The sequence below is a fragment of the Drosophila tropicalis genome, unplaced genomic scaffold (assembly GCF_018151085.1).
Source record: "Drosophila tropicalis isolate 14030-0801.00 unplaced genomic scaffold, ASM1815108v1 contig_527, whole genome shotgun sequence".
In the NCBI taxonomy this organism is placed as follows: Eukaryota; Metazoa; Arthropoda; class Insecta; order Diptera; family Drosophilidae; genus Drosophila; species Drosophila tropicalis.
Genome location: NW_027172999.1, coordinates 247,978 through 263,749, shown reverse-complemented (window position 1 = coordinate 263,749; position 15,772 = coordinate 247,978). Strand labels below are relative to the sequence as shown.

Genomic DNA, 15,772 nt, shown 5'->3' with positions numbered 1-15,772 from the left:
GTCTTTACAAGTGCTAAAAGTGAAGCTGCTGGCAGAAGCAATTCGCATAAAAGAAAACCGTGAAAATGCAAACGCGCAACAAGCCTTCTATGCAGGCACAAACAAGAAACAAAATGAAAAACGCAAAACCGGTAAATTTAACGGAAACTGTTTCAAGTGTGGAAAACGCGGGCATCGATCAGTACAGTGTAGAGTGAAGCAACAAGAAAGTAAAGAAGCAGAGAAGAAACCCCAAATTTCTTATGCAGTCTATTCGGCAATACAAAAAGAGAATTTTGCAAACGGCAATTGGTGTATTGACAGTGGTGCCACCTCGCACATGTGCTACGAAAAAGATTTGTTTGTTTCTTACACTGAAAAAAACGATATGATATGTTTAGCTGCTGATTTACAGATTAAAAGCCCTGGAAGAGGAACAGTTCAAATAAATACAAGTGAATGTGTAATAACGTTAAAAAATGTTCTATATGTGCCAGACCTGAAATTAAATTTTTTTTAAGCTAAGCTATGGTCACACAGTTACGTTCAAAGAAAATTGTGCTGTTGTAAAATCGAACGACGGTAGTACCATGATAACAGCTTTAAAGCAAGACAATTTGTTTCTTTTTAATAACGTTACCAAAAACAGATTGTTTTATATGAAAGAGAAAGAAATTTTGTGGCACAATAAATATGGTCACCTTAATTTTCGCAGTTTGAACGAAATAATAGATAAACAACTCGTGACCGGCATTAATTTAAAACGTTTTTCGACTGATACTAACTGTAATACGTGTAAACAATCTAAAATATACTCTCGACCATTCGCTCAAAGTTCAAATTGTGCATCGCAATTGTTAGAATTAATACATACAGATGTATGTGGCCCAATAAACACTAAATCCGTTGGCGGAGCGAAATATTTTATTACGTTCATAGACGATATGTCAAAGCGTGTTTTTGTTTATTTTATGAAATCAAAGAATGAAACATTAGAAAAATTTAAAAAATTCAAAAACTTAGTCGAGTGTCAGACAGAAAGAAAGATAAAAGCCATACGTAGTGATAATGGCGGACAATACGTTAACAAAAAATTTGATATTTTTCTAAAAGCTCACGGCACAAAACGACAATTAACTTTACCGTATACCCCCCAACAAAACGGCGTGGCAGAAAGAGCGAATCGCACCCTAGTAGAAATGGCACGATCAATGATGGTTCAATCAAAGGTGGAAGAATCCTTATGGGCGGAGGCTATAGCGACTGCCGCATATTTACGCAACAGATCTCCTTCGCAGGCGCTAAAATGTACAACGCCTCTTGAAATTTGGAGTGGACACAGGCCTTCGGTGTCTCACCTTCGAATATTTAGGTCTACTGCTTACGCGCTAGATAAAATGCATCATCACAAATTTCGGCCTAAGGGTAAACTGTATGTTTTTGTTGGATATTCTCTAACTGCAAAGGCCTATCGACTCTATGACAGAGAAAGGAAGCAAGTCATTGAGCGGCGTGACGTAAAATTGTTGAAGACGAAGTTCCTAAAAATGTGTGTTATACAGATGAATCGAGTACTAACAATTTTACATCGTTTGTTATAGACAATCGTAATAAAAAGGATTTGACCCATGACGATGATTTGTTCCCAAATGAAGCAAAAGTTTTGGCCGCTGGAGAAACAGAAGACTTTACGCCAGAAGAAGCAACTCAACATTCATCTCAAGAAGAAGAAGTCGACATGGATGAGACGCTTTTCAACGAAAACGAGCAGTACGTGAGTTTCAACGACTCTGCAGCATTCAACGACTCCGGACGAAGAAAATGAGCCTGAACGTCATGGACCTGGAAGGCCAAGTCTTATTCGCACCGGTAGACCTAAAGGTAGACCTAAAAACAATACAATATGCTTCACAATATGGTCGCCTATCATGATGTCGAAACCCCCAATACGGTCAAGCAAGCCTTACAAGCATTCGTTTTAGTGGGAGAAGTCTATGAAGCGAGAGTATGATGCTCTCATTGCCAACAAAACCTGGTCATTGGTCAACCTACCACCTGGAGAGAAAGCAATCGGTTCCATGTGGGTATTTCGAGTTAAAAGAAATAATCAGGGCAACATAACAAATTTTAAGTCAAGACTGGTAGCTATGGGCTGTAATCAGCAATATGGAATAAATTATCAAGAAACCTTTTCGCCAGTTATACGGTATAAAAATATTAGACTTGTTTTAGCTGTTGCTGCCGAAAAAGAGTTGTACTTACATCAGGTAGATGTTTCAAATGCTTATTTAAACAGTAATTTAACTGAAACAGTGTATATGAGGCAGCCAGAACATTTTGTTAGTAAAGATCATCCACATCGTGTAATTAAATTACAAAAAGCCATATATGGCCTTAAGCAATCGGGCAGGGCTTGGAACAGCACACTTAATGAAGTATTACAAAATCTAGGATTTGAAGCTACAAAAAATGAGCCATGTTTATATAAGAAGATTGATCAAAGTTCGTACAGTTTAATAGCTGTTTATGTAGATGATTTAATTATTGCCTGTTCAAAGAAAAACCATATTGCTCACAGTAAAAACATTGAAGTGTTCATTTGATATTAAAGATTCATTTGAGTTAAATGATTTCCTTGGTATTGAAATTCACCGTCAAGAAGTTGTTTCTATTTCAATTTGTCAGAAGCATTATATAAAGTCCTTGTTAGAAAAGTACAATATGATTTTATGTCGTTCAGTATCAACACCTTTAGATCCTGGTTTTAAGATTAGCTGCTAAGAAATGTAAGATGGTAGATGTGACCCATTATCAATCCCTGGTTGGCTCTTTAATGCATCTCGCTATATCTACACGTCCCGATGTTGCTCACTCAATTAATAAACTGGCGCAGCGAAACAATGATCCACATAGTGAGCATGATGCAGCGTTGACGCTTATTTTGCGTTACTTGTCCAAAACAATAGATTTGAAGCTGCACTATTACAAATCTGGAGAACCATTGTATGGATTTGTTGATGCAGACTGGGCGAACGACAGCCTAGACAGAAAATCCTATACAGGATACGGATTTTATTTTGGTGGATCAGCGTTTTCGTGGGAATCGAAGAAACAGGGTTTGGTTGCCCTCAGCAGTACAGAAGCTGAATACGTCGCCCTGTCTACAGCAGCAAAGGAAGCAACTTATCTACGCAGGCTTTTAGAAGAAATTCGCTGTCATTCTTCATCACAACAAATTGTCCTAAAAAGTGACAATTTGAGCGCACAACATATATATATATTTTTTTTTTTTAACGTTTAATATATATTTGTTGAATCTACTCTTAAATTAGAGCCTAACAACAAGTTTGAGATATTTTTCTTAATCTAGTGCTTAAGATAAATCCTGGGTATATTGCAGGCGGCCCTAATCACTTGTTATTGGGTTAGTCTGTCATTTCTTTTAAGACTAGTTCTATTATTAGTTCGCGTAAGGGAATTGGCAAGAATATTTGGGTGTACATCCAGTTTCGCAGAATACTTTAGTTGTTGACTACCTATTTCAAATTTTACGCTAGGTATATTTAGATCATTTTGAATGTTGTCGTTCCGTATATACCACGGGGCCCCCGTGATTAATCTTAAAATCTTCGACTGCGCTCTTTGTATAATATCGACATTGCTGGTACTTGCATTTCCCCATAGTACGTCTCCGTAAGTCCAGATGGGTTTCAGTACGGAGTTGTATAGGAGGACTTTATATTCCAGACGTAGAGGGGACCGAGCATTGATGATCCAATGTAGGCTACTCGCTTTCAGTTTAAGCTGTGACCTTTTTTGCTTCGATGTGCTTGCGCCAAGTTAGTCTTCTGTCTAGGTGGATGCCAAGGTAAGTGACATCCACGGCTTGAGGAACTGGTACGTTGTTTAGCATTAGAGCTGGACAGTTTCTTTTGTTAAGCGTAAATGTAACATGTTTGCATTTCTGCTCGTTGACCCGGATACGCCAGGTTGCTAGCCATTCCTCTACCACCATGAGGTGTTTCTCTAATTTTGCAGAGGCTTGTATTGGGCATTTGGATCTGCTGAGGATTGCGTGCCAGCTTTGAAAATCAGCCGAGACGGAGCCATTACATCTTACAGCGAATTGCCTATTGTAAAGGTAAGATTCCATGAGTTTGTGGGTGTACTGTGGCAGTTTTTGCCGGATTTTGATCATCAGACCCTCTAGCCAAACTCTATGGAAAGCCTGGGCAACATCGAGAAAGGCAGCCGCACAGTATTCTTTTAGTTCGAATGCTGTTCGTATTTCGGATGTTATGCGATTGACTTGTTCAATTGTACCATGTTTTTCGCGGAAGCCGAACTGGTGTGAAGGGATTGTGTTCTCCGATGCCAGAAATGAGTTTAGTCGGATCTGCAGGACCTTTTCAAAAAGCTTCGAAAGACATGGCAGCAAACTAATTGGCCTATAGGATGATGGCTGGGTTTTGTCCTTTCCCACTTTAGGAATCATGATGATGGCGGACCTTTTCCATGTGCTTGGGAAGTAGCCAATTCTTATTATAGCGTTGAACAGTTTGCAGATGTATTGAGCGCACAACATATAGCAACGAATCCAGTGCACCATAAGCGAACTAAACATATTGATATTAAGCACCATCACATCAGAGAAATTGTTGCAATGAAAATAATATCAATTAACTATGTTCAAACAGATGATAATGTAGCTGATATACTTACTAAAAACTTACAGGAAGAAAAACATGTAAAGTTTGTAAAGCATCTTGCAATGATTGAATAACTGAATTTATTGTATTTTTGTATTAAAATGTATTTTCAGAAGAAGTGTTGAAATTATGGAAATATGCTATTTACGTATGTTGAAATAGTTTAAATATGCAAATTACATTTTATCGATTTATAGCTTTATGATTATCCATCTCTAGCTTTGTTCCACCTCTAACTACAATGATCTTTTTACTCACTTCTTTTTTCCCGCTCTCTCTGAATAAAACGTTTGACTTGTACATATTAATTTGTCTTGTGTTCTTATTTTACAAGTTCACTGTGCAGACATTTTTCTACCTAACAATTTAATGTTAGAAAAAGAAAAATAAATATTAATTTATGTAGGATTTTTGGGAATAGGAAGTTTGGCCGCAGCGCAGAAAATAACGAAGTTATTGAGAAAAGGCACTGTTCGTGACTTTGGGGTTTGTATGGGAGCTATATGATATAGTGGTCCGATCCGGCTGAATCCGAGATATACAACGCCTGCAGTATATACAAGCCTAGGTGCAAAATTTCAGCTCTGTAGCTCTTACGGTCTAGGAGGAGCTTGCATTGATCCAGACGGACGGACGGACATGGCTATTTGAACTCGTCTCGTCGTGCTGATCAAGAATATATATACTTTGTATGGTCGGAGATGCTTCGTTCTATGCGTTGCACACTTCTGACCAAAATTAATATACCCTTTTTGCAAGGATATAAAAACGACAACAATAACTTTACAAACAAATATATATATGTATATAAGGGTTTGCAGTTATGGTCACTCACACGACCAACTTTCGTAGTTAATAGAACAAAAAATGATTTGACCAAAGAATTTTTTTTTGATTGTTTAACCAAGTTGACGCAAAAAATATATTTTCATCTATTCTTTTGGAAAAATGTAAGTGATAAGAAAACTTTTACTGTTTTTCGGTCACTCACACGACAAAAAAAGATCACTTGACAAATAAGCGAAATTACGGTAAACTCGTACTCTTACGACTCTTTATATTTTTTACGGTTAGTTCACGTATATAAGTTTCATTTAAGAGCAGAACATTTATGGTAATTTGAAGAGTAATCTGTAAAAAAACTAGCAAATTTACTAAAAACACAAACTCAACTTTTCGTACAAATATTTTGTACATTTGAACTTTTTTTAACTATTTCTAACCAAAAATATAAAATTGGAACATTTTTTAATAAAATATAAAGGAAAACAGACAGATCTTTGGTACTTTATGTTTAAATCTTTTAGTAGACCTTTTTCCGGAAATGTCCATATACATATATGTAAAGACGAGATGGGCACACTGATCTGAGATTGCCCCTATTTTCGAGTCGTGTAGCAGCTGAGAGGCAGAGGCATCGAAGAGAGTGAGTCGAAGGGAAGTCGTCGTCGAGAACGGGCAAGAGAAAAACGGGTTACGAGAGCGTTCGGCAGTTATGAAATCAATTATTATTCTAAAAGAAATATGTACTACACCTCAATTTAAACATTTCAGTTAATATTATTATGTACAATAAACTACTACAAATATAATGTTAACCTCACATTTGGGGGCTCGCCGGTTTTGTGTGTGTTAGTGCATGTGTAATGTGGAGAAAGTTCTTAGAAAAATGTAAATGCGGTTGTGCTGGAATTTAAAAAAAAAAAAAAAAAAATAAAATTGTAAAGTTGCGGTTGATTTTGTAAAAGTTGGTACAAAACATCCAAATAAAAGTTGTACAGTTGTGAAAATTCCAGTAGTGCGCGGTAGCTTTTCTAAGAAATCGTTCTCGAATAGTCGATCAGTCGGCGCCACGAAGTCGCGAAAAACCGAAATGTCGCCACCATTGCGCACACCAGCGAAGTCGAAAAACGAAAAGAAGATTGTTGAAAAGAAGACCTTGAACGAAACGTTCGGTTTAGTGGAAGATGAAGAATCGATAAAAAATAATATGGAAGTGAAAGAAGTTAGTGACGTAGAAAAAAGTGATCCCAGAGATCTAGATATAAAGATGCAACAGTTAATACAAATGTTTTCTCTTAAAATCGAAGCAGATGAGAGAAAGTATGCAGAAGTCAAAATAAACCCTGAGCATTTCGAAAAAGTTGTATGTGTGTTTGACGGTTACAATGTACCGGTAGAGAAATGGTTTGAGAACTTTGAACAGAATGCCGAAGCTTACGAGCTCACAGACAAGCAGATGTATGTGCAAGCGAGAAATAAAATGAGTGGTGCGGCACAGTTATATCTCGAGTCAGAAACAGTGAGTGATTTTCAGAGTTTGAGACAAATGTTGTGTTGTGAGTTCGAGTCAAATTTGAGTAGCGCTGACCTACATCAACAGCTACGCGATCGTAAAATGCACAGTGGTGAATCGTTTCACGAATATATGCTGAATATGAGAAAAATTGCTAGTGCTGGAAAAATCGAAGACGCGGCGGTTATACGGTACATAGTTGATGGGCTTAATATTAAAAGCGAGTTCAAGTTCTCAATGTACAATTGCAAATCGCTAAAAGAATTAAAAGAGCAATATGGTGTATTCGAGCATGTAAAAAAATTTGATAATATTGAGAAAAACAATCGAAAAATCACGTCTATTGCAAAAGTGGAAAACATTAAAAAGAAAGAATATTGTTTTAATTGCGGTTCCAGTGAGCACAAGCGTAAAGACTGTAATAGCGCGGATAGAAAATGTTTTAGTTGTAATGAAAGTGGACATATTTCAACTAATTGCCCCAGAAAGTTATCAGCTGTTCGTAAAATAAATATACAAAAACGCGTCAAGTCGGTGTCGTTGAATGGCGTAAATGTTGACGGTTTGATCGATACGGGCTCAGATGTCACTATTGTAAAGAACTCTTTTCTAAAATACTTGGGTAAGATTGATTTAAAAGAAAGTTTCTTAATGCTCTGCGGCCTAGGCAAAAGCCAAACAAAAGCAAAAAGCTTTTTCGAGACAGAAGTCATCGTGGATAACCTAAAGACGCAGCAAAAATTCTTGGTAGTGGAGAGCAACACTATGGACTGTGACGTTATTTTGGGATACGACTTTGTGGAGAAGTTTAGAGTATCGATCGATGAGCGTGGATATACATTTATGAGCCTGGTTGAAGACACCAAATCGCAAGAAGAATATGCTGACAATTGGTACAATGTTTTTGACATCTCATGTAGTTATTCGGCCCCACCGCAATATCAAAAGCAAGTCGAAGCGTTGATACAGGATAGCTTTGAGCTGAATGATGCAGAGAAGGTAAATTGTCCTATTGAGTTGAAAATTGTACCAGATGGCGCAATAATCCCATTTAGGCAGTCACCCAGTCGTTTGTCGGCACCAGAAGCGGAAGCGGTTAAAAATCAAGTTGATGAGTGGGAAGAAAACGGAATAGTGCGCAAATTCACTTCGAATGTTGCTAGCAGAGTTGTAGTTGTAATGAAGAAAGACAATACTTTGCGGGTTTGTGTAGACTACAGGAAGCTAAATAGCATGGTCTTGGAAGACTGCTTTCCAGTTCCTTTAATGGATGAAGTGATTGATAGATTGGAGGCAGCAAGCTTTTATACGATTATGGATTTAGAAAATGGATTCTTCCATGTGCCCATAGAGAAATCTAGCAAATCATATACAGCGTTTGTTACTAGAAAAGGATTATAAGAGTTTAATAAAGCGCCATTTGGATTTCGTAATTCTTCTGCTTCATTTATTCGTAACAAGTACCTATATAATGCAATTATATATGGATGACATTATAGTATATGCTAAGTCAGCAAACGAGTGTCTAAACAAAACCAAATTGGTATTAAAATTGGTATTTAAATTAAAAATAAAATGGGGAAAGTTTTTTTTGCAAAAACGCATAAGCTTTCTAGGTCACGAAATTGAAGATGGAAAGATTTGGCCCGGTAAAGATAAGACGATGGCGATCAGTCGTTTCGGAATACCCACAAATGTCAAATCAATTCAGGCATTTCTTGGTTTAACCGGATTCTTTAGAAAGTTTATTCCTCAGTATGCGCAGATAGCACGACCCCTTACCAAGTTGCTGAAAAAAGATGTCAAGTTTATTATGGGTCCAAGCGAGCTTCAGGCGTTGCAGCAATTGAAGACGGCGATAATAAGTGAACCAGTGTTACACTTCTATTCTCACGAGGCACCAACCGGGTTGCACACGGATGCTTCAAAAGACGTTTTTGGAGCGGTACTACTTCAGCTATTTGACAATAATTTGCATTTATCTATTTTTGGAGTAAAAAAGCATCTGAAGCAGATTCGAAGAAGCATAGCTACATTCTTGAAGTCAACGCAGCATATATGGCATTACAAAAATTTCGACATTATTTGCTAGGGATCCAGGTGAAATAGGTGACAGACTGCATTGCATTTAAGCAAACTACGACAAAGCTGGACATCCCAAGGGTAGTTGCGCAATGGATATTGTATCTAAAAGATTTCAATTTGAACGTGGAGCACCGATCAGCAGTTAAGATGCAGCACGTGGACTGTTTAAGCCGTTACTCGCGGTCGTGCTTAGTAGTAAAAGATGAAATAACAGCGCGTTTAAAGAAGGCACAGCAGACAGATGATCATATTATCGCAATTATAGAGGTACTAAAGCAGCAGCCATATAAGAACTTCAACGTGAAAGGTGGTTTGCTATTCAAAGAAGTATATGAGTATGAAGTATGAACGTAATGAGTTATTGGTAGTACCAAGCTAATGGAACGCGAGATAATACAACGATCGCACGAGGTTGGACATTTAGACAGCTGGGTAAAAAAGAAGAATATTTGCATTGTATGTATAATCAAAGAAGACACACCGCTACATACTTTACATTTGGATCATTTAGGACCCATGGACAGCACCTCCAAGCAGTACAAATTCATTTTGGCAATGGTAGATGGTTTTTCGAAATTTGTATGGTTGTTTCCAACGAAGTCTACAGGTCAAGAAGAAGTAATTAAAAGACTCAACGAATGGACAGACATTTTTGAATTTCCCGAGAGGATCATAAGCGACAGAGGGGTGGCTTTCACATCAAACGATTTTAAGGAATTCCTTCGATCAAACGATGTAGAGCAACAGGAGTAGCAAGGGGCAATGGCCAAATCGAACGAGTTAACAGTTGTATTCTGTCTATTATCGGAAAAATATCAGCAGATGAACCGTCGAAATGTACTTTTTTCTTAAGTACAAAAGGCTATTAACACAACGATGTCACCTTTTGAAGTCCTGTTTGGAACGAGAATGACATTTTCCCTATCGTTCGACTTCTTAGCGCTTATTACTTTGCCGATTGTAATTAATCAGCTGGTAACTAGTGTTGATACCCGTCGATCGATAGCAGAGCCGAAAATGGCTGGAAAAACGTCGAGTACTCCAGGTGGCAGACATAGTTGTGGAAATTCATCTGGTTGCGGATAAGAAACACCCAAACGGGTAAGGGAAGCAAGCCCTTGTAATACCGAAAGTGGGACCTCACCGAAGAAACTAAAAGGACCACCGCAGGCACTAAACACGCTGATGGCCGAACTGGGCAAAACCCTAGATGGCTCGGTTAATAAAAAGGATCTACCGACGCGCAACACAACACAATGGATGAAGGAGGCACACCTTAAGCTGAAATCCATTCATCAACAGGTACTAGAGCAGATGCAGGAATATCCGGTGAAGGCTGGACCATGCCTTGCATGCGCAACGCGCAAGAGGCGAAAAGAAAGGAAACCAGGACGGAAGACCCACCGACGGCAAATAAGAACGACAGGAGGAGGAAAAAGAAGCCACCAGTATCCCCAGGACCAATAGCACAAGGTCAAGAGCAAGCCGAGACCCATTTAAAAGAAGAGACCCGACGTCATCATGGTGAAATGCAAAAACCCAGCTAATTACGCGACGGTACTGAAGTCAGTCCACACAGGCGCCGGAATCCAGCAATTCAAGTATGTGCCGTTCGACGCAGCCGGAGAACCACTCCTACAGTTGACCAAACCAGCGGACGACGCAACTGCCAAACTGCATGACGTCTCTGGAGTCTTCATCTAATTCAATTTGGTGAAAACCCAAAGTAAGGTCAAGAAAAGAAAAATATCACTGTGATAGTCGAAAAAAAGACATGGCAAAATTCGATGGTTTCACCCTATTTCGGGTCCTGCGAATCGAACTGCATTATTAGTTTTTTAAGTTATCACGATGGTTTCTTACAAAATTTTTTGCGGAAGTTTTTCATCAAAGTTGCCACTGTTTTCGAAAAGGATGTTTTTTTCATTTGCTTCTAACTTCTAAAATATGAATGAATATTATTATTTTGAAAATTGTATGTGGAGCCTGATTCTATCGAAAGAGTGGTGAATCTTGCGATGGCTTTATTAGCTGAATCACAGTTTCCTGATTCCATTAGTATGACGTATCATAGCATTTACTGCAACTTTGCTCGTGGCTTGGTCGTTTGGAAGACCATCCGATATAATAAACTCTTTTGTGTATGAAAACACAGTTATTGGGATTTCTTTACAAGTTTATAATTTTAGCTATTAATAGATATACTGATTCACCCCTAAACGTTGTTGACAGTTTTTGGATTACTTCATCAATCGTCGTTTCAGAGTTTAGGGTATTACCCGATGTCTATGGCTTCGTGTGTTTCTTTTATAGTGTTAAGTGCGGAAAGCGCTCCAAAAATCCCGGTAGATTTTTGATGTCACCATCAAAGTAAAGTAAAAGCCTGGTGGCTGTATTTATGAGCTCTACCACTGGTTGCGTCACTTTTCTTCTGAACTATGTAAAGTAATACTAGTGTTTAAGTCAGAGACTTGTTTGTATGTTTTTTTATGTCGTTTTAATGTTAATGTTGTATAAGGCTAGAGGTGCTATTTGATGAGATTTCGAAAGGCTGTTGTAATGGGTTTTTAAAAGAAGCCTGATTTTTTCTAAGAGGGCTTTGGGTCTACAATTTTGCTGAGACCCCATAATAATAGCGAAATGATATATATATTTATTGTAATTTTTTGTTTTTTTGTTTTTTAAATGGACAAAGTAAAATGATATATAATATTTTCTATAATTTTAGGGTATTTGAACATCAACAGTCGCAAATGTATTTTTCTTTTTTTTTTAGCGGATGTTGACGATACTATGCGCAGTACGTTTAAGTGGCCCCTACAAAGGACAAAGCTAAGCAGATAGCTGCCCACCTCCCACCCGACAGACCCAGGTGGTTGTGCTGGAATTTAAAAAACAATAAAGTTGTAAAGTTGCGGTTGATTTTGTAAAAGTTGGTACAAAACATCCAAATAAAAGTTGTACAGTTGTGAAAATTCCGGTAGTGCGCGGCGGTTATACGGTACATAGTTGATGGGCTTAATATTAAAAGCGAGTTCAAGTTCTCAATGTACAATTATAAATCGCTAAAAGAATTAAAAGGGCAATATGGTGTATTCGAGCATGTAAAAAAATTTTATAATATTGAGAAAAACAATCGTAAAATCACGTCTATTGCACAAGAAATGTACCCTTGAGTTGCCTCGTAAGCAGTCGCCAGCTCTCTCTATTACTTCATCTCCGATTTTACTTTCGCCTACACCATCTTCTTGTCCCTCTTTATGCTCTTCTTTTCAGATTGAAGTACCCATTAGAAGCCCTGGTGTACCTCAATCTATCCCTCACGGGAACTCTGATCAATCACGGGATCATGCCGGCTCTCAATCACTTGCGGATCCCAATGCTCCTCCTCCTCCACTAACTGTAGTGCCTCATCGCAAACAATTATTTATTTCTAGGCTTGCTCCAGATACTTCTGAGTCGTCTGTGGCAGCTTACATTGGTAATATTTGCCCTGCTAAGGTTTTAATTCAAAAGTTTAAGTTTTCTAGGCCTCGCGAAATCTCCTCTTTTAAAATTACAGTACCAAATGAGTACTTCTCAGCTATGGTTGACCCTAAATCATGGCCAGAGGGCCTAGTTGTACACGAGTTTGCGCCCAATAAGCGCTCTCGTCCGTTGCCTGTCCACCTTCCTACTTTATCTTCTGCTTCAAAAAACTAATAACGTCTAGTCTTTGCATTCATTATCAAAATGTAAGAGGACTTCTTACCAAGCTGTCGAACCTTTTCTGTGATAGCCAAACCTTTTCAGCTGACATATTAGCTTTCTCTGAAACTTGGCTTAACTCCTCTGTTTTAGATAATGAAATTCTTTCTAATAATTTTATTTCTTATAGGCTTGATCGTGTTGGTCGTCGTGGCGGTGGAGTACTCATTGCTGTAAACTCGAATCTGTCTTCAAGTGTGGTGCCGATTGATCTCCCCTTAGGTGTTGAGTTTATTTGCGTCGAAGTTACATGTTCTAACTTAAGCCTATATATCTTTTGTTCACATATTCCTCCAGCTTCTGATATCATGATCTACGTGCACCATGCTGATGCTTTACGAACTATTTTTGGTCGTCTTAAAGATCGTGATGTTCTTATAGTTTTAGGTGATTTTAACTTGCCTAATATTTCTTGGCTTGTTGATGATAATCTATCTTTCTTAATTCCTTCATCTCAACATGTTTTTCTTAATAGCCTACTTGAATGTCCACTATATCAGTTGAATTCTTTCCTTAACTGTTCTAAAAGAATCCTTGATCTTGTTTTTGTCTCTGATCCCACTGTTAGTGCTGTATCGCAAACACAGCCACTAGTGAAACCTGAAGATCCTTATCATCCTACCATTGAAGTTACTATTTCTTACAATTCCGTTACTAATTTATTTAAAAACATCTCAAATTCTCGTCGTAGATGTTTTGGTAAAACAAATTTCAATCTTCTTAACAGCCTTATTTTCTCTTTTGATTGGTCGTTTCTATTTGAGTGCTGCGATATAGATTGTGCAGTGAAGTTTTTCTATTCTGCTCTTAATTCTCTAATTGATAAATGCGTTCCTTATGTGAATGTCTCTACCGTCTCCAGCTCGCCAGTCTGGTTCACACGTAGGCTCTCTAATCTTCGTAACATTAAATCGAGATATTTTTAAATATTTAAAAAAAACTGGTTCGCGACTTGGCTATGCAAATTATTGTATAGCCAAATCTCAATTTTGTCTTTTAAATACTCAATGCTACAACAATTATCTCGTTCGCTGTAAGGCTGAATTTTATAATAACCCCAAAAAAATTTTAAAAAACTTTGTCAATTCCAAAAGACGCTCTAATGTCCTACCTTCCACCTTCAGACTTAACGACCAGTCTGCTAATAATGATTTAGATATTGCAGATCCGTTTGCTAAATTTTTTCAGTCGACATATTCTACTACTGTTTCGGATCCCACACCCTATCCCTTTTCAATCCCACATTTAAATTGTATGTTTTTTCCCAGTATTACTGAAGACTGTATTCTCTCTAGCTTGTCATCTATGAAGTCTTCCTTCGGTCCCGGGCCTGATGATATACCTAGTTGCATCCTTAAAATGTGTTCTATTTCCCTATCTAAGCCTTTAGCTCGGTTATTCTTTATATCGAGTGAGACTTGTAGATTTCCTGATATTTGGAAGGAGTCATTTATTATTCCGCTTTTTAAAAAGGGTAGCAAATCGGATGTTTCCAAATACCGTGGCATTGCCAAACTTTCGGCAATACCTAAACTGTTTGAGAAAATTATTACGTCTTCTCTTCAACATCTATCCAGATCCACTATTTCTCCTTGTCAGCATGGTTTCATGAAAGGTCGTTCGACGCTTACAAACCTTTTAGAATTGACTACCCTTGTACACCATGGCTTCCGTAAAAAGTGCCAAACTGATGTTATTTATACTGACTTCAGTAAGGCTTTTGATACGGTTGATCAATCTATCCAGATCCACTATTTCTCCTTGTCAGCATGGTTTCATGAAAGGTCGTTCGTCGCTTACAAACCTTTTAGAATTGACTACCCTTGTACACCATGGCTTCCGTAAAAAGTGCCAAACTGATGTTATTTATACTGACTTCAGTAAGGCTTTTGATACGGTTGATCAATCTTTGCATCTCGCGAAACTTAACATCATGGGTTTTTCACCAAAATTATTGGGTTGGTTAAAGTCGTATCTTATTGGCAGAACCCAAAAGGTGTCTTTTCGTTCCTCGATATCTAAAACTGTTCGAGTTACGTCAGGTGTACCCCAAGGCAGTCATCTGGGCCAACTATTATTTACATTGTTTATAAATGATTTGCCTTTGGCCTTGGCTCTTTCACGCGTGCTCATGTTTGCGGATGACGTCAAGATTTGTTATTCCTATAATGATCCTTCTTTCCAACAGTACTTGCAATCAGATCTCGATGCGTTCTGTGATTGGTGCCACGTTAATAAATTACACCTTAATGCCTCTAAGTGTTCTTTTATGACTTTCAGTCGTTTGTCTCCGCTCCTAGCTCATTACTCTATTAAGTCTGTTCTGTTAGATTGTGTTCCATCATTCAAAGACTTAGGCGTTATGTTTGACCCTAAACTTTCATTTAATGTTCATATTTCTTCAATTGTCAACAGAGCAAGCAGCCTTCTCGGCTTCATTAAACGTTGGGCCAAAGAATTTGATGATCCCTATGTAACAAAGGTTTTATACACTTCGTTAGTTCGCCCTACTCTAGAATATTGCTCGCCAGTGTGGAACCCGCAATATGATGTTCACCAGCGCAGTATTGAATCGGTACAGAAGCAATTCCTTAAGTTTGCGCTACGCAGTCTAAATTGGGACCCGGGTCTTCGCCTACCTTCTTATTCTGACAGACTTCTTCTTATTAATCTTCCTTCACTTTATAACCGTAGGCTTGTTTTTGGCATTCTCTTTCTCCATAAACTAGTCAACGGCGAAGTCATTTCTACCAATTTACTAGATACGCTGTATTTTTGTGTTCCCTCACGTCGGACCAGAAACTTTTTTTCCTATTCACCTTAGTAGATGTCTGACTAACTACTCTCTTCACGAACCTCTTCGTGTTCTTTGCCAATCTTTTAACAACCTTTCTCACCTTATCTCTCCTCATCTTTCTGTCACTTCTCTTCGCGCTATACTTTTTAATCATCTACA

At 38.0% G+C, this 15,772-nt stretch overlaps 1 long non-coding RNA gene across 1 annotated transcript in view; it reads left to right on the top strand.

Annotated features, from left to right (window-relative positions):
• Positions 1 to 12,044, top strand: part of LOC137574978 (uncharacterized) — a 106,329-nt gene extending 94,285 nt beyond the window's left edge. Inside the window, exon 2 of the long non-coding RNA XR_011032096.1 lies at positions 11,846 to 12,044. This is a non-coding gene — a long non-coding RNA (uncharacterized lncRNA). The remainder of the gene's footprint in view (positions 1 to 11,845) is intronic.
• The last annotated feature ends 3,728 nt before the right edge of the window (positions 12,045 to 15,772 follow it).